Raw genomic sequence first — 24,141 nt, 5'->3', positions numbered from 1 at the left:
ATTATTTGTTTTATTTTATTTACATGTAATTAATCATTTTAATTATTAATTTTATTTATTTTTTATTATTATTATGAAATAAAATATTTAAATAACAAGACATCACCAGACATTACAACATTTCTTTCCTACTAGACTAGGATGCTTATAATGCCTATATTTCATTTCTTTCCTACTAGACTAGGATGCTTATAATGCCTATATTTCTTTCCTACTAGACTAGGATGCTTATAATGCCTATAATGCTTATATAGGATGCTTCTAATGCTTATATATACTTCCCATAAAAATAAAAATAAAAATTATATATACTTCCAATGTATTCTCCCCGACTGACACCAATACATTGATATATCCTTCCAAAGAAGGAATATCAATCAATTTTAACTCCCCGACTGACACCAATACATTGATATATCCTTCCAAAGAAGGAATATCAATCAATTTTAACGGCCAAGACCAATACAGTGATATATGCTTCCAAATAATAAAAATCAATCAATTTTAACGGCCGAGACCAATACAGTGATATATGCTTCCAAATAACAAAAATAAATCAATTTTAACGGCCGAGACCAATACATTGATATATGCTTCCAAAGAATAAATATCAATTAATTTTTAAAGCAGAAATTTATTAAACCAAACTTAAACTTTATAATAAAATGTCAAATAAGCTAACGAAATCTTAAAACAATCTTTATCATTGCATAACAGAAAAAATTATAATAAAACACAAAATTACATGATATGCTAACAACTCTTTACGATGTTTCAAACGGACATCGTATGATGACGAATAGAAGTGTTCTTTTCTTTTAAATACGTATATCATGTATGTTCATATATTCCATGTCCCAGATGCTTCCAACATGTTCTCACAATGGCTGAGACAAATAAATTAATATATACTTCCAAGGAAAAAATCTCAGAATAATTTTCGTTGCAGATTTTTCCTAAAACTGAGCATTTTTACTAAAACAAACCTAAACATTCGATCTTACTGCATTTTTCTCGACTTCGGGAAAAAATTAAAACCAAGACTTTTTCTTAAAACAAACCTAAACATTCGATTTTACTGCATTCTTCTTGTTGGGAAAAAGTTCCAGTAGATAATTTCAGTGCAAGTTAAATCATAATATATATCTAATGGAAAAAACATAAGAAAAAGAAATCCAAAATTTATATGATATGTTAGCCATTTTTAAACCATGTAAGTTAAATAATATTTCAAGCGATGTCGCTTGATGATGGATAGAAGCATGCTTTCCCCACACACATATATTTATAACTCTGTCCGTTGTAATTTGAAATTCAGAGGTTTCATGGTAATTTGTGTATCATCACTTTCTGGACAACTAGTGGATAAGATCTAGGTATAGAAATATTCCAAGAAATGTGTTTTTTTCTAGCCAGAGAATTTTAGAAAAATTTTAGCTAGGTGACTTAAAATTATAGCGTAGACTCTACACAGTTTTGCAGCCTAATCCATAAACCAATCCACATGAATACTAAATGTACAAAAGTCCCACAAATTCTCGGCAAAGCAAAGCTTATTTACCAGTCTATATTCTCGGCAAAGCTTATTTACCAGTCTATAGGATATTTAATGTGGTCGGACTGTATATGTCCAACTTAGTTTTATACTTGTTTAAATCTAACGATGGGTATATACAGCCCTAGATTTATACTTGTTTTGGGTATATACAGTCCTAGATTTATATTTGTTTAAATCTAATGGTGGGTATATACAGCCCGACGGCATTAAATAACCACATTAAATATCCTATAGACTGGTAAATATTGCTTGATCATGAATTTCAGGTTCTTGGCCAAAAGCTTATTTACCAGTCTATAGGATATTTAATATTTAATGCGGTCGGGCTGTATATGCCCGAAGTTAGATTTATACAGCCCGACTGCATTAAATATCCGAAGTTCGTTGTATTCTGTAGAACTACCAACTCCTTTTTGACTGACCAGAGGTTTCAGGAGACAAAATTGACGCCCTCAAATATAACAGAAAGTTTTGCCAATAGAATTTACCCGACTCTCATTCTTAAATGAATTTATCATAATTGCCTGTTCAACCACCTATCATAACTGCAACGCATTTACTACCACGACTCCATGACTGTTTTAACACAATTTATAATAGAAAGTTTTGCCAATAGAATTTACCCGACTCTCATTCTTAAATGAATTTATCATAATTGCCTGTTCAACCACCTATCATAACTGCAACGCATTTACTACCACGACTCCATGACTGTTTTAACACAATTTATAATAATGAAGACATAATCGAACTACTACCACTTCAGAGACCAATTACACAATGACAGCCAAAATAGATCCATGGATATACCTTGTATTTCAAAAAAATTCTCTAACAGAAAACAACAAAATAGATAACAGACCATGCTGCCATTCAAGGCAATTAGTGTATTAATTACAACTCGCCCAGATTAGATACTGATTGAGATTGCAATTATCATCCGAATGGCAAAAAGCTACGAGCAATCCGAGATTTAATGAACTCAAATCTACTGTCTATGAGCCTCATCTATCACAGAAAGGAAACTCCTATTTGGATCTCTGTCTCATCTTTCGACGCTTTCTTTTGAGCCTCCTCATTCGCTTCTTCTTCCACTGTTTATGAAGGCAATAAATATTGCATGTTAATTTAACATTGAAAGATCATCGTTATAGAACTCGTTGAAAAGGAAATTAGATTGCATTCTATTTATCAAAGTGAATTGACAAGAGCACATTGATAAACCTATATACTAAGAGGACACAATTGTGTAACCATTCATAAAGAAAACAGTGAGTAAAGTCCGAAGGAATTTTTGGTCTCATCTAATATCTACAGTTTATGCTTAAGATCCGCACAGTTTGATAGTAACAATATATCAACAACAAAAATGTCAATCGCACTATTTTGTGCATGCAAATATTCAACAAAAACAACAAAAATGCCAATCATACTATTTTGTGCATGAAAATATACAACAAAAATGTCGATCATGCTAATTTGTGCATGAAAATATACAATAAAAAATCAGAGTACAAATCATGTTCGGCAAATAGGAATATTCGAAAAGCCCCCAAGTCAACCTCTGCTCAGCCTTGGCATTGTAATAATAAATATATAGGGCACTCAAATCACCCCAATTCTGTCAAGGCTGGTTTCTGCCGCAAGTCAAAGTTCCACCTTTTCTGTCCATTTTTTGAAAATCAATCCAGGTCATCTTAAAATGCAACTCTTGGGGGCAAAGTCTTATGAGCAGAGTTCCCAACACATCTTTTACTGGATTAACGGAGTGATATGAGTGCCCCTTATCCCACACCCTCAGCCTTGATGTCAAATCAGGTTAGTCCAGTTCCAAGCTTGACACTTTGCTGGTGACTCAAAGTTGCGACCAGGTGGTCAACCCTCAAGTATTTGTGGGTCAGATCCTGACCCACAAGTAACACACTGGTCATTCACTGCCACATCCAACTTACAGGCGGATGAATCATGTATGATGGCCAAAAAGATTCAGAAATGCACCGCCAACAGTAAGGGGATATCCCCAGTATAAAGTCCCAATACCTCGTAACATTTGGAATAAGAGTTACATCCGGAATATTGATCCGGCTGCCATATCATTTTATGTGAGAATTAGCTTTTGGAATTCTTAAGACTTCCGACAAGATGCAACTTAGAACAGCTTATGAAATAAGCTAAGCAAAAGATACATAAAATAATGCAGCAAAGGATAAAATGAACATAAATTGGATAGAGTGTTAGCAACTTTTAATATAGGATACATGCATGAAGAAGCAGATTAGTTACTAATTGTAAAAGAGTTCGCAATTAGTAATTAATGTGAAAGCATATGTATAAATCATCAAACAATTTGTAGAATATATGTTTCCACAATTAACAAAATAGTTCATCAATCAGCAGACAATTCAGATTAAGATATTTGTTTCCGATTAACGATGGTGGTGATTGTGATCAAATTGGGAAACCACTTGAGCAACCAAGGAATTCAAAGTAAAATTGCTCTACCAAGGTATTTAGTAGCAGGAAACCACTTGAGCAACCGAACCCTACAGCAAGTTGGTTGGAAGTCTTGAGGACATTTGGGGGCATTCCTCCATGGAAGCAAGGTCCTCCAATGTCAACCTCACCATCACCTATTGAATTTAGTACATTTGAAATACCTACTTCAGTCCTAGCTAGTAAGAGTAATACTGAAACCCCAATTCTTGTTTCTGCAAAGGGTGATACAATGAATCTTGGGCATCCTAGATCACCACCAATTGCTGTACAATCAGGACAGGTGCCTCATGGAGCTGCAGCATCAAAAATCATTGTATTTCTTTTGTTATATTGTAAACATTTTTTTTGTCATAATTATGAAAATGGGGGAATACCAAGAGTTAGGGATATAAGAGTCAATAAGAAAATAAAAAGTTATCAAGAATGTGATAAGTCATGGGGTAATTAAAGAGTCATGGGGGAGGTGAAGAGTCACCTACCCATTTGTATAAATACACTTCCATGCATTCAAGGAAGGGGCTTCTAGCACTAGGGGCTTTTGGCACTTACGTAGCTGTGAGCACTCTTACTCTTGGTATTTTTGGACTGAGTTGCGGTGAGGATAGGGGGACTTATTTTGGAGATGGTATGAGCAGCCCACCTTCCACTAATGGATCTTGATTAACCTGCAGCACACGTACTTGATATTTCAGCACTATCAATGATAAGTTTTACACCATTGACGAGATTCTAGTGCACCTTCACAATGGTTTTAATGGATATCCTATACTTCTATTATGTATGCATGTTTGCTTTCACATAGGTTATATGTTGTGAACTACTTTGCAATTAGTTTCTAGTGCTCTTTTATTCTTGTATGTCTAGGATGGTTTTAGCTAACTAACTCCTATTGAGATGTACTTTTTGTTGTTGTGCAGTTATATTCTTGTGCTTTGTATTTGCTTGTTCAGAGATTCTCAAACCCTTGCCGACTTTTTCAGGTATCTCGATCAGAGATGTTTGGTCCTATATATGCAAGAGGTTCTCAGGTTCCGAGCCTCGTATAGAGGATCACGACATTTTTCAGGGTACTACCTTCAAACAAGGGCACCAAGAGACTGATTGATACTAGTTCATATCCAAACTCTAGATCAGTGAGGATCTATGGGACCTCAACCTGCCACACGAGATTTCAACAATAAATCCGTCTCAGATCCATTCTTGGGAGATAGACTAGGTCCTCCAAACCTCAATAGTGCACGAACTCCCCGAAGCAATGATTTAGTGGACAGTCTGCACTTTCCACTGGCCCTTCATCAGGCCAACGAACTTTGTGGAGTTTTCTTCAATGTTCTTCATCAACCTCGGATGTTAGGAGAGATGGCTCTAATCCTCAGACCCATTAGCTCCTGGTTCTTCTCCACCATGGCATTCCATACATTGTATCTTTTATGTTCCTGCATTGTACCTTTTATATTCATGCATTGTATTTTTTTATAGGAGACCGTTTGGTTCTCCCACATTGTATGGATATCATTGTACTCAATAGTCCCTTTGACCTACTTTGTGGTCAATAGTTGGACATATATATAATTATCTTACCTTATCTTATTTCAAGTTTGTCATTTGTGAATTGATTCATATTCATGGTCTAGATATTTCACACTTGCCTTGGCATAAATTCTAACACACTATGAAGTTGCTGATAGCTACATCACTTCCCAACTTCTCTTGGGATTGCATAGACATCCTAACTTCTACCTTGTCTTGTTCCTTACCCATACTATCCTTTCTAGGTAAGTCATCTAGTGCATCAGGATACTTTGTGCCCCGTTCATATATGAGGTCTACTACAATCAAGGCTTCTTTTAACAATGCACCTTTTCCCTTGGGCTCATTTTGGGCATCCATTACTCTTTTCCCAAGTCTTTCACCTTGTTCACCAGACGCTCAAATGTTCTTTGTTGCAACAAAAAATGCAAATCCTATGGAAGTTATCGCCATGGGATTTTTCATAGTATCCAATACTATATCTCTTTCAATAGTTACCAAGATCGGTCTGGTTGGTTCTCGAGCTAAGTACTTTTGTCTTTCTTGAACAACCTTGTTTGAGTTGTGGTCAAATCTAAAAATTTAAAGGTCTAGCACTAGATCTTCCTCTTCAACTGAGATGCCCATCTCTCCAAGTGGTACATGTCCTCTGGTGAGTGGCATAGGAGGCTCAACATCCATGGGAGAGACAATATGGCTTTCGATTCCTTTTGACCTTGCTCCTTTTTTTTGGCTTCTTCTCATGTTTGTTTATCCATAAGTCTTCCTTCTTCAAGCTTCTTTGCTAATCTTTCTTGGTTTCTCTTCTCTTCTTACTTTCTTCTGGTTTCTTCCAACTTATTGTTTTCTTCTTCTTGTTTCACCTTATCCTTTCCTCAATTTTTGTTTTCTCCTTCCTGCTTCTTTTCCTCCTCCAAATTCTTGACTTCTTGCTCGTCTTTCATCTTTTTCTATCTTTGTTTCTTTCTTGCCTCTTTCTCCCTCTCTCTCTTTTGAGCAACTTTTATATCTTGGGCTAAGTATCTCTATCTTTTTTTAACACCCTTACTTAAGTTGCAGTTGAATCTCAAATTTGAAAGGTCTAACACTTGATCTTCCTCTTCAACTGAGATGCTCATCTCTCCAAGTTATAGATGTCCTCCAGTGAGTGCCTTAGGAGGCTCAACATCAATGGGAGACAATATGTCTTCTACTTCCTTCTAAGCTTGCTCCTTTCTTGTGTTTGCTTATCCACAAGTCTTTCTTCTTCAAGCTTCTTTGTTGCTTCCTCTTGTTTTCTCTTCTCTTCTTCTTGCTTTCTTCTAGTTTCTTCCAACATCTATTTTCTTCTTCATGTTTCTGCCTATCCTCTTCTCGTTTTTTGTTTTCTTCCTGCTTCTTTTTCTCCTCCTGCTTCTTGACTTCTTGCTCAATTTTAACCCTTTTTGTCTTTCTTTCTTTATTGCCTCTTTATCATGGACATATTTGCTTTTAGAGGATTGCTTGTTTGTGGTTTCAATACCATTTTTCGGTTGCGAACCACCAACTCCTTTTTTCTATGCCTCCACAATGTGACAGTTTAAGATTCCAAGCTTGCCAAGTGGAACATTTATTTTTCTTTATGAAAAAGACTACTTATTCTTATCTCTTAAGAGAAAAGTCAAATTTAGAGAGAAGACAAAACATTAAAATCCATAGACAAAGGCCGTCGGCACAAGAAAATTGCATGCACAAACCACACAACAATAGAATATAACACAACAAACACTACAAATTCAAAATTAGAGAAGCTACATTTTTCATAAACAATTGTCAATTTCAAAGGAGAAATCTCAAAAAGCACTTGAAAACAAACACACGTACAATATTTTACCAACAAATACAGCAACAAAACTAAGATATACACAAATTCATCACCTTTATGCTTAAATGGTATCTTGATAAGTTATATATGATTCAAGAACATCTTTGAAGTTCAAAGTCATGATAAATTACAACTAGTTCAATTGACAAAAGGTAATATAGAAGTATGCCATGGAAAATGCATATGAGAATGTAGTGCATGGGAGCAATAGTTAATTTCCCCTGCTTATCCAAGTCCAAATCTCACCAAGGTATGTTCCAATAAGAAAACAGGGGGGGTCCTTCAAGCCCATTCAAAAACACATATGATGTGCACATAAGGTGTATACCCCTACTCAGATGCGGGTGTCAATACTGCTAATTAATGCGATTAGATGGCTGGTCGGCGGACAGGAAAGCCATATGGCTACCAGCATCGTCCCCCGCGCCAACCTCAAGGGAATTCATAACACATCGCAGAAGGCAATAAATGAACTCGTAAGTTGAGATACATTCATCTCTCTCATACCCATGGCTCCTGCAGATCGACAGGCAATTCCTCCGTTGCTTCAATGCATTTGCCCTCTGCAAAATGCTCAACCTTGCATGCACACCGTGACCGGCAGTCGATGTTGGATACTTCCTTGCCTGGATCTTGGCAATGGCTTTCATTTCTCTCACTCCAGACACTGCATTTTAGACCAGGCCCAGACCTCTCTTGCTCACTCTTCGCGTCAAAATACTTCCAATTCCTCTGTTGTCAACTTAACTCATAATTTTGCTATGGCTCGCATTAGGCACCAAATGCGCAGTAGGCGCGGCGGAACCCGCGGAGGCATCATTCGCACGCCGACTTCGACCAGCTCAGCCACCGATTCCCTTGACTCCTCCACTGATACACTCAATCCTCTTAGCCGCTACCCAAATACCAAAAGTGGCAGGGGTCATGCTAGAAATCAAGCCGTTGAAGGGAGAGACGTAGCATTCCGCACTACAGATTTCCCTCTTCCGCCTAACCTTGCTCCTCACAGCACCCAGTTCAGTTTCAAAAGCACCTTAAATTGACCTATAATCACTGCTATTGTAACAATCTCCTTTGTGGAAGAATATGAGCCGCAAACTCCTCCGACTGGTCTCAAGGGCAAGCAGATCATGGAGGCTTCAGGTAGTTGAGGAATCAGCGTTCCTGGCAACAGGCCACAAAACGAAGGCAGAGCGACTCTGCATGGCAAGGATATAGCTAGGGGTCCTTCAACTGAGAGCAGCAAGCATAGTGGCACGAAGGGTTCGGGAAGCAAACCGAACGACACCTCTGAAACGCAGATGGGCACAGGTGACACTGAGGAGGCTCCACCAACTCAAGGATGTGGCATGTCTGACGCGGATGATGACTGGTATCAATTTGCGTGTAGAATCGAGGAGGAACCAGCCCCGGAGGATCCACCGAATTGACGTGTGGCAACCTATTAATGTTGTTTTCTGCCAGGTGGATATGTCTAAATCTGGGCAGTGTTTTTAGGACTCCTGTTTTTTATTCTAGACATGCTTGTTTTCTCTCTCAGTCTTTTTGGAAAAACAATGTTTACCCAGGAGTGGTTTTCTTTCTGGTTCAATGGGCTGGTTTCCCCTATGTTGGGGCAGTCTTTATGGTTCAATGGACTGGTTTCCCCTATGTTGGGGCAGTCCAAAACAAACAGATTTTTTTGGTGATGATTGATGTTCAACAACTTTGAAGTCAAGCCTCTCTGTAACCTCTTTTTGTACCATATCAATAGATCAATATTACTTAGAAAAAAAAAAGTGTATACCCCTTAATTTATATGGGGTTGGCAAGGTACCAGCTATCTCACTATGCTTGAGGGCAGCTTCCAAATATTTTTGACACGTGGGCACATAAGCATGTGGTGTAATAGGAAAGCGAGAGGCCTTTTCCCCTACCCATCTAGGATCAATCTCACTAAGGTTTGTTCCAACAGGAAGTAGAGTGATCTGAGCATATTTGAGGTGCACATAAGGGTATACCCCTCAATTTATATGCAACTAGTGAGGTACCAACAATCTCACTCTTGCTTAGTGATTGAGGGTCAAACAAAGAATTCTCGAACCTTTTTAGCCCAAGGAGTTAGCTTAAGCAATTGTCGCCAATATTGTTGGACATATATTACCTAAGCAAGTACCCAATCTGAACTCATTGGGCCAAGAGGTGTGCTTATATACCAATGGTTTTGTTAAAGAACCTTTAAGATTCCCTAAAAGGTTTTCGTTAACATAAAAAGGTGGCCCGTGACAATAATATATGTTCAAGCACTACAAAGAGAGAAGGAACCATTCCATGGTAGCACAATTGACATGAGTTATTCTATGCACTTTCGCCAAGAGAGAGACAAACCCTATGGGGGAAGAGATGATAATTTGCATTTGAAATAGATGCACCAATGAATAGTTATACAAAGGTACAAGCAACCATCCTAATAAGCCACCAAAATACAAATTCAATAATCCAAAAGTTCAAATTAGGACAGCTTTAAACTACATAACAAATCAAACAAACAAGGCTATAATTTTTACTGCAACTAAAGCAAAAGTACATAGGGGATATGTCAAAATTGATAACAAAGAAAGGTTAAGATAGATTTCATAACATGGGGGCCTTTCAAAGCCTTACCAAATCATTTAAATTGGTCTTTTCCCACTAATTAGCAAAATATAATATTTCACAAATATTACAAACAATGTTGTTACATCCATATTTGTAACTTACATGAGCTAAAAAGTTTAGTCAGCTTATCGCTTATAACAAGGCAAGTTCACAGGCGTAGTATATACATGGTCATCTTTGATCAAACTTGCCATGACTTGACAATTTAACAAATAAATAACAAATTTGAGAAGTTCTATGAGTTTGTCAAATCTATTAAATTCATTATATAAACTAGCTGACCAAACTTATAAAGTACTACATGAGATGAACTAAGTTCAACATATAAAATCATCCAAAGGCACATTAAACCCAACAAATGATGAAAAAACATATATTGAAAAGGTTTTCATCCATTGCCTTTGTATGCAAACCCAAGACAAACATGCCCCCAACCCCTAGTGCCAATCTAGGGCAACTTCTCCCATACCCTAGTGTAAAATGGCAGCCCCAAAGAAAATATGAGTCACAACATTGCACCCTATCTTAAATTAAGGAATACCTCCTCAAAATCCATGATGTTGACCCACATGCAAGTGCAAAATAGTATCCCTAGAGAAATTGGGGGACACAACATTACATCTTGCTTAAATTGAAGAATATACCATCAAAATTCCTTATGCAAATCCACCAAAATTTTCCCATGATGAGTGCAAATAGAATCCCCAAAGTAAAAGAAAGCTCTCCCCAACCAATAAATAGACTTTTCTTAGTCAAGACTAATTATTTTCACTTTGCATTTGGACACTATTTCCCCCCACTTACTAGTTTTTCATTTGGTTGCATCTAAGCACACTTTTTTTGAGTTTTGCAAGTTTCAAGAGCAAGAAAGAATACTTTACAATTAGAGCAACACTTACAAAAGGGTTCATGCCCACTTCATGAACATTTCAAGCAAGCAAATGGGTTTTTGCATGGATCTAAGAGAAGAGAAAGGGAGTAAGGAAAGAAGAAACAAGTAAATGTATATTACCACCCACCAATAGTCCAATCAATCATTGAAGGTTCATGGTCTAATACATCTCATCATGATATTGTTGATGATGGCACTAATTTTTTGCAAAACCCTACATTGTGAAGGAATGAAGAAGCAAGAAACAGATAAAGGAATATTACCACTCAACACTCGTCTCATCACCCATGGAAGCCCATGTTGTAATACACCCCCTGCCTAAGAAATTGCTAATGACCAAATTAATTTATTGCAAGATACTCCATAATGCCTCCAAATTCAAACATTGTAAACTCGCGACAGATGAGTGGAGTTTTGATAAATTTGTTTATTGAAACTTTTAATCAAGGGCAAGGACAGTGTTGATCTAGATAAAAGGTGTTTCTTGCATGCACATCTAATGTCACTCTCACTCCCCATTTTTTTTAACAAATAAGGTGCCTAGCTAAACGAGGTCCTACAACATATAAGGTGCCTAGCTAAAAGAGGCATCACACGACATTGATCGATAAGTGGAAAGGTTGCTTTAAAAAATGGTGGTTGCATTAAAGGTGTCATGGAATCTAGATGTATGTAACGGATAATGCAATGGTCATCTTTTTAATGTCATCATATCTTCAATGCTCAATCCATATTATTTTAAGGAAATTAATTGTTTGGGCTGAGAGAAAAACTCTCTTCTAAAAAGACTAACTAGTGAGGACATTGGAGGATGAGCCATCAAATTACAATGTAAATTGTCACAAATATAGCCTCCATTTGCAAATATATGGTTTAAAATTTCTAATGTTTACAAGTAAGCATCCTGAAACATAAGACAACAAAGGTGAAGTTACTCCATTCTATTAATATTAAATTTGATTGATATTCAATTAATTAAGTGAGGTAAAGGGGGCTTTGTGTGTCACTGTTGTCAGTGGCATAGTTGTCATCGAGATAATTCTTCAAAACATGTAAGGCATAAAATTCTCAATGAGCCTTGCTATAGTGTTGTTAAATTCATGGTTAATTTTACTGAATAATTATGTGATATGACTTGTTATGTGGATATGAAAACATTAGCCATCACAAATAATAAAAATCTCAAGTTATATCTTACAATGAGAATAATTTATGCATGGGCAATGCAACATATGTTATATCTTACAATGAGAATAATTTATGCATGGGCAATGCAACATATTTAACACCTTTTCATATGGCATCTTTATCTATTGAATCCAAAAGGATATGATATAATATGATATTGCAGAAGGACAAAGATTGCAGTAAAGAAAAAAAATGGAAAAAACGAGAGCATTCATCATCCGAAGTGAAAATACCCCATTTATACATAAACAAGGTAAATTTGACACAATTGTGGCTGGTATAAAAAATACAAACATTTGCCATCAATTAACGTCCCAAAGAGCCATCACATCGAGCTAATCGAGGAATTGGATTACTTGAGGTTTTCTCTATTTAGATAAGGGAAGCATGCTAGGGTCTAAAAAGGTATACAAAAAGTTGAATTACATTCATGTTACCCTTCAACTCCTTGCTTGAAAATACGCAAGATGCAAGGAAGGTCTAGAGAACCAAAAAAAAAAATCAAACCATCGTAGAGATGATGAATGTGTGTAGTTGATGAGATCAAACCAGATTATGAGTACATGGAAACCCTTTTAACGAGAGATCCAATAAGATGAAAATCATCCAAGAAACTTCAATATAGGTATTATTGACCTAAGTCACATGGTTTGAGTTCGGGTTCGAGTTTGGGTTCAGCAATGATTAGGTTCGGTTCAAGTTCGAATTTTTGAATGATGTTCAGATGAGGTTCACTATTTAAGTTCGTCTATGACATTTTCTATATATATACATATATTAAATTTAAAATGAAATATATGATAAAATAATAAGATATCAACATCAATAAACATAAAAAAATGTTATCACAAACATGGAAAGTACAAGGATAAGTTACAGGCTTAAGTTGTGACATGAGGTTATGAGTTTTGATCTATGGACTTGGTCAATGGCTATGAGGTTCAATGAGGTTCGCCGAACCTCAAAAAAAAAAATTAAGGTTCATCAAAATTCGAGATGAGGTTCGATGAGGCTTGCCAAACCTTAAAAAAAAATTAAGGTTCGTCAAAATTCGAACTTCAAGGTTGAAGTTTGACAAACCTTGTGACATATAGTTACTGACTTATAAGTGAATGCCACAAAAAAAGCAAAGCATTCAATTTATATATGCATTCATAGTATAATTCAACTTCTTGCTAAAAAAGCCCAAGCTACAAGGGAGGCCCAAAGATTATAATTATGTATGGCATAGAAAAGAGTAAACTCCATGACTTTATCTGCAGTTACAAACCCAATAGTATGAGTGAATGCCACAACAACAACAAAAAAGGCAAAACTCTCAATCTATATATGATTCATAGTACAAATCAACTTCTTGCTAAAAAAGACCCAAGCTAAAAGGGAGGCCCAAAGATTATGATTATGTCTGGCATAGAAAAGATTAAACTAGATGGCTTTATGGAGTTACCTGCAGTTACAAACCCGATTGAAGAAACTACACTGAGGTTCTTTATGCAAAGGTTCTTTAGGGTTATATAGGCAAGCAAAACAAGTTTCAAAAGGTGGCTTGTGACGTGCTTGAAAAGCAAGTAAAATATACAATGTCACAAATTAATAATCATGGATAATTAAAAAATAGTGAGGTGTCATTAGCTGTTGATACGAGCATGTCTATGAACTCTTAAGAAGAGAAAGAGTGTAAGGGTAAAATATGTAATGTCACAAACATCATTATCGTTAATACTAGATAATGGTGGGCAATGAATAACTATTGCAAGGGTGATCCTATTGATGAATAGGTACAATAGGCTTATAGTTTCTTATCCATTTATTGTACCTTTCAGCACATCATGAAATAATTCTTAATTTCTTTGAAAATTTAGAAGACTGACAAGGACACCTCAATGCATAACCTCATGCAAAGAACAGGGAACTGTACCATACCCATTATGAGCAGATCAACCCACATTACTCCTAAAGCCTGGTTTCACTTCATGATAGATAAGAGGAAGTGCAGTATCATTAATTTTGCATGTTCGGAGCTTTTTACAGTGAAGCATCACTCTCAAGTAAGATGAAAAAGGTTACAAGACCAAATCCCAACATTTGCAACAACTCGACTGTGTATCTGGTCTTCTATTTCACCAACAAGCTAGGTCCACAGAAGTTCCAAATTCTTTGGATTTGCCTGGTTACTGGTTTTATGTTTGCTGCCATTCTGCAATTCAAGAGACTACACAAAGTCTGCAGGGAATTGCCAGTTCCTGATCCCACTCAACCTTACTCCATTGAACTGTTAGTTCATTCTGTCAGTTGCATTCCCAGTAAATTCTATTTCAATTCTGGTTCGGGCAATCCACCAATCATGATGACAGAAGGATCGGGGGATAAAACAGGTCTCATTACGCAACGTCAGAGAAGCCAGCCCAAACAACCTGTCAGAAGCTATTACTTGAGCTCAGGCAAACACCATGAAAGAAGCAGCAGATTATCACTGCATATTTTCGGAGACTATTGCGCAGGAGATGGATGTCATGGAACAACTGGAACCCTAAACCTCAACCGGAAGCAGAATTCTTGGACTGGATAACTGATACTGGTTTTGACAGGTCCGGGGATACCAAAGTCTTTAAGCTAATTGAATTATATTGGTATAACATAACCTTCATTGCCCAGGTTATTGAAGAAAAGGGGCAGCAACAACAAAACATCACACAGAAACTAGATCTGCTTGCCAAGAAGTTTGAGACAGTTTTCAATGTGGACATCATTGCTCTGAACCACACTGATAGTCAGAATGTTCCTGCTACTGTAACTGATCAAGCTTAGAAATGGTAACCACTATCCACTGCCCTCAAATATATCGAATACCAATTTGATTGTACTAACAAATAAAGTGACCTGCAGGTTACCGGACTTATTACATAATGACACGAAACCCTACTTGTGACCTGTACTTATCACCTCCTCTAAACCAGGAACTCCTCTGGAGTCTCAAACAAATTTATTGAAAATAAAAAATAAAAAGGCGTTAATACTAGATCTAGATGCAATTTCTACTACGATTCATCGGATTTTTGAACCTCATCTACCAACCTAAATAGCTAGAAGGTAACACATCATGCAATCTGATCGCACTCATCTGCCAACCCATGTTACAATGGTTTTGCAAAATGCTTCAAGATCTAACGCTAAATTTTGTTTATTGGATAGCTTGATACTTGTAAAGCAGTTCTGAAATAAAGTTTAAGTGCCCCGAGGGCTTGACAACAATAATAGTTTTGACAATCTACATAAATAAAGTACGTTTTTACAGCGATCGCTACCTAGTTCGGATCGAATTCAAAAATTCGAAAGTTGAGCTGACGAAAAATGAGCTAGGAATCAAGAGCAAAAACCTTGCTTGTGCAGACAATTGAAATATAAATAAAAATAAATAAATATGCGCGCAGAATCCGAATAGAATAATATCCCAGAGGAGGAAATGTACCTTCGCCCTCATTGTTGGTTGACGGCAACCGTTACACTAGAGTTCCTCCTGCTTCGGTAGCACAAAAAACGTGTCACCAGTAAAGCTTTCTCCTGTATCGCGTACAGAGAAAAAAAAAGTAGAAGCAGGTAAATATTTATAACCATGGATAGGGTTTTGTAAATTAGGGTTTGCGCAAAACAGCAACGTGGCCATGACATTGGCAAACCGAGGTTTTAAAAACGTTAGGGTAAGAATATGTGAAAAGAGCACTCGAGACCCTTTGGTGATCCAATGTGGTTTTCTATTAAGTATGTCGTTTATAGCAAGGTTATAGAACATATATTCAACTTTGGTCAAAAGGTTTTTGCATGGCAATTATCATGGACGATCACCCAATAAACACATCTTAACAAAATTATGTTTAAAAAATAATTTCCTCGATAGGATGGCTAAATCTAAATTTTAATATGATTTATATATTTTAAATATATAATTAAAATAATCTCCAAAATTAGTTTGGTATTAATATGTAAAGGAGTGGCAGGGCGAGGGCGAGGTTATTCTTTGGGCTCATGAACAAACAAAGACGAAATATGTTTGGGGTTTGGATATTGCGTCCAATAACCAAGTTGAACACTTAGCACTTGCGCAGGGCCTGGAATTGCATTGACAATGAATATTACTAAACTAACAGTTTATGGAGATTTAATGATTGGCATCTGCCAACTGTGGAAAGCTAAAGGGTCGCAAAGTACATGTTTTCCTTCGATCCTTCAACAAATTATTTTATAAACAATGCAATTTGAGTAAATTGAGTTCTTCCATACCTTGAGATAAGTTAAACACAATAGCAAATTCCATTGCTAATCAAGGAGATACTTTGGAGCAAGGGAAGTCAGTATTAGACCGGGGATTGACTTTTAATTCTCTTATCCCTTGAACATGGAGTTAGATAATATAAATCCTTATAAGGTTTACAAAACTTGTTCATAAGGAACTTTGAACAAGCCTTAAAGGTGGAGCCCACCAGATCAAATATTGTGTCCTTGGCTCGAAGGCTGGCGCAAACAAGTAAATGAAGGTCATTGAAATTAATAGCACACCCAAACAATTTAAAGGGAATTAATTCCCGTCTAAATCACCTTAACAACTAGCAATTAGAAGTAATGGATGGTGTTTACAAGTGGCATCATGTGTTAAATCTCAAAGGATGGGATGGGACTATATCAGTGTTGAAAGCCTCGGTGACGGAAAATCATTCCATTGTTTGCAGGATAGTGTTAATTTCCCTATCCCTCAGTGTCTCTCACATGATAATTCTTGGATTTTGGAGATTCACAAACGTGGATATGGGAGCCTGGTATATCATTGGAAAAGGGTGGCAGTTCAAAAGGAACCGAGATTATTTAAGGAGGATCATGGTTGCACATATGTTGTAGCTGAGGATACACTTATGTGACTAAAAGTGGTTTGCTTTCATTGCAATTTCCAATTTGAATCATGACCAATCTGTTATGGTGGCTTTGTGTGCTTAGTCTTAGGATGTTGAGCAATCTCAATTCAACGGTTTGTTGACACGCTTGATTGATTTTTTCGAAGCATTATTGGTCACTCTCCAACGCGAGAAAGATGTGCAAAAGTCTATCTAGCTTCTCATGGATACCAAAAACAAGCTACTTTGAAGCAAACTAGGGCAGCTCCAAATGGAGGTTCAGACCAAATTGTCAGTGTTAAATGCTCGGGGAACGGACCTAGAGGAAAATTCCATCAGGGTTGATTTGTTCAGTCAAGAAGCAAACTAGACCAATGTGGAATCTGCAAAGAAAAAGGCCTGAGGCAAGCACTTGGTCAAAACATTGGGATAAACTTGAAATTTCATCACGGCGTGTTAATGTGTTCCTCTCTTGATCTTAGTTTATTTTGATGTTTTATAGATATATAGTGTTGCTAGGAGTGTTATGTCGAGTCTATAACAAACATGTGTTTAGATTAGGGGGGAAAAGTTGTTATAAGGATATAATTTCAATGTTTTGGTCTTCTAATAGCGGTGAATTTTTTGAACATGAATATTTTTGTAAGGGTACTCGCCGAGAAACCAATTTTTTTTATCTAATACAAACTAGTGCACATTACTTTACATGTATGTGTGTGAGTGATAAAATTTAACATTAATTTATGATGATGATGATAATAACAATAATAATAATAATAATTCATGTATTTATTCAAAACAAGCAAAAAGGAATGGTGAGTGTGGGAATTGTATTAATCCTAAGAAAATAAAAAAAATCAATCTTTGTTTGGGGATTAAGAATATTGACAGCTCGTAAGGTTTGGATTGATGGTGAACGGGAACATTGTTAAGGCACTCCTTGCAATAGGTTATCAATTCAAATCCCCCGTGGGTTAGCCGCCAAAAAAAAAAATTGTTAACAAATAATCAAGTTGAAGCCTATGTTTGTTTTTAGGGTCTCCTCCTTACAAAGGATTCCAATATAAAATCATTGATCATTATTGGATATTCAAGTGTCACCATCAGATGAATGATTTTGCATACAACTTTGAAAAACAACAAGCTAGCCTCAATCATTGCAAGAATCAACAAGACAACCAAAATTTTGAGTAGGGCCTCATTTTATCAAGCTGTGAGAGATAACAACACATGGGCTAATCATTGAGCTAATGAGGCTACCTCTCTCTCACAATGGGTCAAAACCAAAAATGTGGGGCATTCTACTTGTCACATCCCATCAATTTTCAAGCCACTTAAATCTCAAGCCATGCTACATCATAATTAATTAACACATGTTTCAATAAACCTCATTCTAATTTTCAAGTGCAGGGAAATTACTTGCATGCTTCATCTTCATCCTTGTTGCATGCAATATTTAATCATTTATATGCCTTTTGTTTTCCTCTTTGTGGATTATCATCAATGAGGTTATAAAATGGATGGAGATTGGACTAGATTTCAATGTGGCTTTAGAAATCCCAAACAAACCTAAGCTCGCCTAGTAAGAGCTTTCTTGTTTCTTTGGATGGTGTATAGGGGTTCTTTTCTTTGACTTGCAATTTATTAGGTTTTTAAAAGGTTAAATTTTGGAGTTCATTGGTTGCTTGAACTAAGTTGCATCTTGATATTTGGAATCTAGGTTTGGGTTTTACTTTTGGTGCAATGTCTCCCTTTATTCCCTTACCAAATTAATATTTTTAGCTTGGGGTTTAGTATTTTAACTCTGTTGTTTTGTGTATGAACATTGGGAATTCTTATTATAGACAATAAAAAACTCTAAAAGTGGTGTCCTAGTGGTTTTTCTTCTTAGTTTGTGGAGTTTAGGTCAATTTAGTTCCAACTTGACTTTGCTACTTGTAAGCATTATTGTAATGGAATCAAATGGATTTGAGGGACTTACAATAGGTTCAAAGAACTATTTGTTGGCATTAAGACACTGTTGAAAGCAACAAAATATCCCTATTTTTGGTGACCTTTGAGGTCCATGAAAATAAACATCAATATAGCATACCACATTGTGTTGAAATCACTTATAGACATTCGTACTACTTTGGTTCAACATCATGAAACCCTAACCATTGGCTCGCGTGGCTTTTTGATCCGGATTTAAACAGGAACACAACAAATTACAGATATAACCATAAATACAGAGATGCAGCAGAAATAACACTTCATTTCATTAATATCAAATACTGAAATATGCTTACAAATAGAATGGAAATAAGACTAGCTCGGGCGATGGTAGCTTATCTATGAGAAGAGATGTGGCGGCTACATGCCTCTAAACTATGTTACAATGAGGCTCAAAGGCCTATTTATTATTGAGAAGCAATGGAAAACCCTAAACATCCAAAAACCTAACCCTAGGACATGAAGCGTCAAATTATGGGCCTCGTTTGGGTAAATTGGTACATCAACTTCCTGGGGGTGTAACGTTGGCATACGATCTTCATTTCATGCGCACAATACCTCGTTAGAAAGATATATTCGAGGAATACAACTTTTGAATGGCCAACATCAATCAATGCCCCATGTTGGCCCAAATTTTCCCCAAAAAATGTTGTTTAGGGCCTCAAAACAGCTCCAGAAGTTCAGGACCCAAAAAACTACCAAAAATTGTAAATTGTGCTACAAATAAGGAAACTAAAAAAGTGAAAGAAACAATGGTGGGGGTCCAAATGGAATAGGCAGGTGGCCATTAATATCCACCTAGATCATTCCTCCCCCCTTAGGAAGCAATGGTCCCCATTGCGTTGAGTTCCTCCATGAGATGAGGAAACTTTTGTTGAACTTGGTCCTTAGTGAGCCACTTGCCCTGGTGAAGGAGTTGGCCTACTTTGACAACTCAATATAGTTGGATCCTTTGTTGTTGGGTGTTCTTGATCTGCATGTCCATGATCCGATCAGTTGTGTCTTGTTCCATGTAGTCAAGATTTAACTCTTTAGGTGTGAGTTGTTTTGCAATGTCTGATGTGCCCAGCAATGGTGGGAAGTATGGTCGAAGGCGATCCACATTAAATACTGGGTGCAGGCCAAGGAATGGGGGAATGTTGAGCTAAAATGCATTGTCTCCCACAACCTTGGTAATGGTGTAAGGACCATATCAAAGTGGTATGAGTTTCTGATAAACTCTGGTAAGGCGTTCCTTCTGCAAATGCAACCAGACTTTGTCGCCCACCTGAAACCTGTGTGGCACCCGATGTTGATCATGTCACTGCTTGTACTTGCCATTTGATTTATCGGTAATGTTGTGGACCTGCTGACGGATGTGTTGGATGTTCTCAATGAAGTTGTTTGCCTTATCGACTTTGGACTGGACATGAGTTGAATCTACCTGAGTAGCTGCAAATGGTATGGCCACATCAATGGGACATAGTGGCTGGAATCCCAAGCCCACCTGAAAAGGGTTGTGGCCAGTCGAGTTGTGGAGAGCCCAGTTATAGTTGTGTTGGACATAGGGGAGGCTCTCATCCCATGTGTGTGGATGCTTTAAGTTGTACATGTGCAAAATGTGTACGATCATCCTGTTGATGACCTCTATTTGGCCATCAATTTGGGGATGGAAAGTTGTGTACTTAGTGAGCTTGGTGTCCAACATCGACTAGAGACTGGACCAAAATGTATTGAGGAACCTATTGTCCCGATCTGAGATGATAGACTTTGGGATCCCAAAGTGTACCCACACTCGTTCAAACAAGAGTTTAGCACTGGCTTCTATTGTGATATTCTTCTAGCAAGCTGCCATAATGGCCATCTTCGAGAATCTGTCGACAACCAAAAAAGCATAGTCATTACCATGCTTAGTAGAAGGAAGGCCCGACATGTAATCCATGGAGATGGATTCCCAAGGTTGACTAGGGGTAGGCAACGGAGTATAGAGGCCTTGATTCTTGATGGTCAGTTTGTCAATGGCACAGGCAATGCAGGATCTGATGTACTTCCTGACATCTTGTCGAAGATTTAGCCAATAGAAATACTTCTACAGTACTGCCACTGTTTTCTCGACCTCGAAATGCCAAGCGGCCCAACTGTAATGTGCTTCCCTAATCATCTTGGCACGCTCACTTGAAGGAACACAAAGGTGTCCCAGGTGGCATAACAGAGCATCCTGGAGGTGAAAATCTGGAACTTCCTGACCCTCCAAGAGCGTCTGGTATGTGTGGCTGAATTTTGGGTCGCTTTTGTAGAGAAGTGGCCAATCAAAAGTCTCATGCCCATAAGAGTTGAGTACAGTGGTTAACACCATGATTAGTGGTCGGTTGAGGCAGTCTGCAACATTATTGGTGCTGCCCTTCTTATACTTGATATTCAAATGGAATTGTTGCAGGTATGTGGACCACTTCTGATGGCGATCATGCTGCAACTTCCCTTGTGTCTGTATGAACTGCAAGGGTCGGTGGTCTATGTGGATGGCCGTTGCCTTCCCCAAAATGTAATGCTTCCATTGTTGGCAAGTCTGCACAATGGAATACATCTCTTTGTCATAAGTGGGATACTTTTGGACTGTGTCTAAAAGTGTTTCACTATGATATGCAACTGGATGCCCCTGTTGAGTAAGGACTGCCCCAATAACATAGTCAGAGGCATCTGTCTCGATCTCAAATGGTTGTTGCAAGTCTGGTAATGTCAGAACTGGTGTAGAGAAGAGGCGATGTTTTAATTCTGCGAATGTTTTCTATTGAGATTCAGACCAAAAGAATTTTGCTTTCACTTCTCCCTTGGTGACTTGATTGAAGGTCCAAGTGATATGAGAGAATCCTAACACAAACCTGTGGTAGAAATTGGCAAGACCCAAAAAGTTATGGAGCTTTATCAAAGTCGTTGGGGCTGGCCAATCCCGAATGACTTGGATCTTGGATGGATCCACATGCACCCACCAGTCATCAATAATGTATCCTAGATATTGAACCTGGGTCATGCCAGAAGTGCATTTCTCCAAATTGGCACACAGCTTGTGTTGCCTCAGTGTTTGGAGACCCTGTCGGATGTGGTGGAGGTGCTCTTTCCAACTTTGGCCGAAGATCAGGATGTCATCCAAGTATAACACTACAAATGAGTTGGTGAATGGCCGCAATATGTCATCCATCAGCCTCATAAAGGTTGCAAGAGCATTCGTTAACCCGAAAGGCATAACCAACCATTTGAAAAGGCCCTCCTTGGCTTTGAAGGAAATCTTCCACACATCAGAGGGTTCAATTGGTACCTGGTGATATCCGAAATTCAAGTCGATCTTGCTGTAATATTTTGTCCCCTTGATTTGGTCCAGAAGGTCATCAATTCGTGGGATTGGGTACCTATTCCAGACAGTGATCTTTTTTAGCGCTCGATAATCAATACAGAGTCTCCAAGTCCCATCCTTCTTTTGTACCAACACGATCGGGCTCCCACAGGGCGATGAACTCCGCCCAATGTGACATTTCTGCAATAGCTCCTGAATCTGCCTCTTGATTTCATCGTTCTCCAGAATGGAGCACCGATAGATTGGTCCATTGGGCAACTATGCTCATAGCGTCAGGTCAATGGAGTGCTTGACCTGACAGTGCAGAGGCACCCCTGCGGGGGAGGTGAAGATGTCCTTGTACTCCTCCATTACCTTGTCCATCTGTTGTTGTCATGCGAAGGGGCCTTGTATAGAGGTCGTGGCCACCATCTTCTTTTTTCCCTCAGGACGTATCATCACGAAAACAAATTTCCCAGTTTTGGAAATGAGCTTACTCCATTGTTTTGCAGTAACCAAAGAGATGGCGGTAGCTGGTGCTACCCCCGATATCCTGTACAAATTATTTTCCAAGGTAACAATTACATCATGAGGCCTTGACTCATACACAACATGTCACTTCCACAAGTATGGTTGGCCTAATAATACATCACAAACATCAAGGGGGGCAACGTCACATGATACCTCATCCTTGAAGGGCTTGATGTTGTATGGAAGGCGGCATTGTTGGTTCTCGCAAAGATCTCGTCCTTGGTGAAGCCACCCAATGGTGTACAATTGTGGGTGTGTTGTGGTCGGTAAGCCCAACCACTTCATGACCTCTACTGAAATGAGGTTCTTTTGGCTCTCGCTATTGAAAATGAACTGTAGCAGGGAACCCTTTACCCACATCTGGGAGTGGAAGAGGTGCTCCTCCTCCTATGGATCTTCAGGTTCCTCCTTCTGGATCTTCGTGGTGGCAACAACGACATTGGGCTCCGCATCGATAATCTGCTTCCCTTTGTCATTCCCTTTGTCGGGTTCTAACTCAAGGTCGAAACATGCATCTAATTCTGAAGTCTTCAACTCAGCCACCACTGACTGTTTGGCTCGAGACTCATTTGTGTTGTGAGTGGAGCTCTTATGGAACTCACACCACTTTCCTATGTCTGTCTTCGACTTTACAGTGTTGTTCTTTGTTTGCGGATTTGGTGGCTTGTTCTGGAGCGCCCCACCTTGGCTTTGTCCTTTGTTTTGTGGTTTGGGGCACCTTTCACTTGCTTCGGATTCAGAGATCCAAAGTCTCACTTCTTCTGTTTTAACTTCTACTCGATCTTGACAGTGTATCATTACGTCGTGCCAAGTGAGGAGATGTCCAGGTACTCCATCTCGTCTTGGATGTACCTGTGTAGGCACCCGCGGTACTTGAGTACCAAATGTTTATCAGAATCCTTGATACCCAACTTCATGCGAAGGGTATGGAAAACATTGGTAAACTTCGGCACATCTTGGTCCCTTCCCTGCCGCAGCATGGTCCACTTTATGTATTTATCCTCATAGATCCCGACTGGGTAGTACTGCTCCTTGATAGCGTCCCAGAATGAATTCCAAGTGGGTGTTTCTAAAAACAGTGAGGTTGTAGTTTCATCCTTCTGCTCACAGTAGGTTTCCCACCAGTCCTTGACGTGGGGATCAGCTTTGAGAAGAGCAAAAGTAATATTTTTCTGACTGGAAAAATCATGAACAAAAAAATATCCTTCTAGCAGATTTAACCATTTATCTACAACGTTTGCATCTATTTGGCCCTCAAATATGGGAATGTCAAAATTTACTTGT

At 38.1% G+C, this 24,141-nt stretch overlaps 1 long non-coding RNA gene across 1 annotated transcript; it reads right to left on the bottom strand.

Moving 5' to 3' along the window:
• Nucleotides 1-2,339: 2,339 nt before the first annotated feature.
• On the bottom strand, nucleotides 2,340-15,955 carry LOC149206183 (uncharacterized). The gene is made up of 2 exons (XR_016252534.1): nucleotides 15,614-15,955; nucleotides 2,340-2,652 (listed from the first exon to the last, which is right to left on the bottom strand). It is a non-coding gene; the product is annotated as an uncharacterized LOC149206183 (long non-coding RNA).
• Between the last annotated feature and the right edge of the window lie 8,186 nt (nucleotides 15,956-24,141).

This window comes from Pinus tabuliformis, chromosome 1_2, assembly GCF_031772625.1.
Source record: "Pinus tabuliformis cultivar Carrire ecotype Pingquan chromosome 1_2, CPIR1, whole genome shotgun sequence".
Classification (NCBI taxonomy): domain Eukaryota; kingdom Viridiplantae; phylum Streptophyta; class Pinopsida; order Pinales; family Pinaceae; genus Pinus; species Pinus tabuliformis.
Note: the sequence above shows the minus strand (reverse complement) of the source record. Positions and strands in the feature narration are given on the sequence as shown.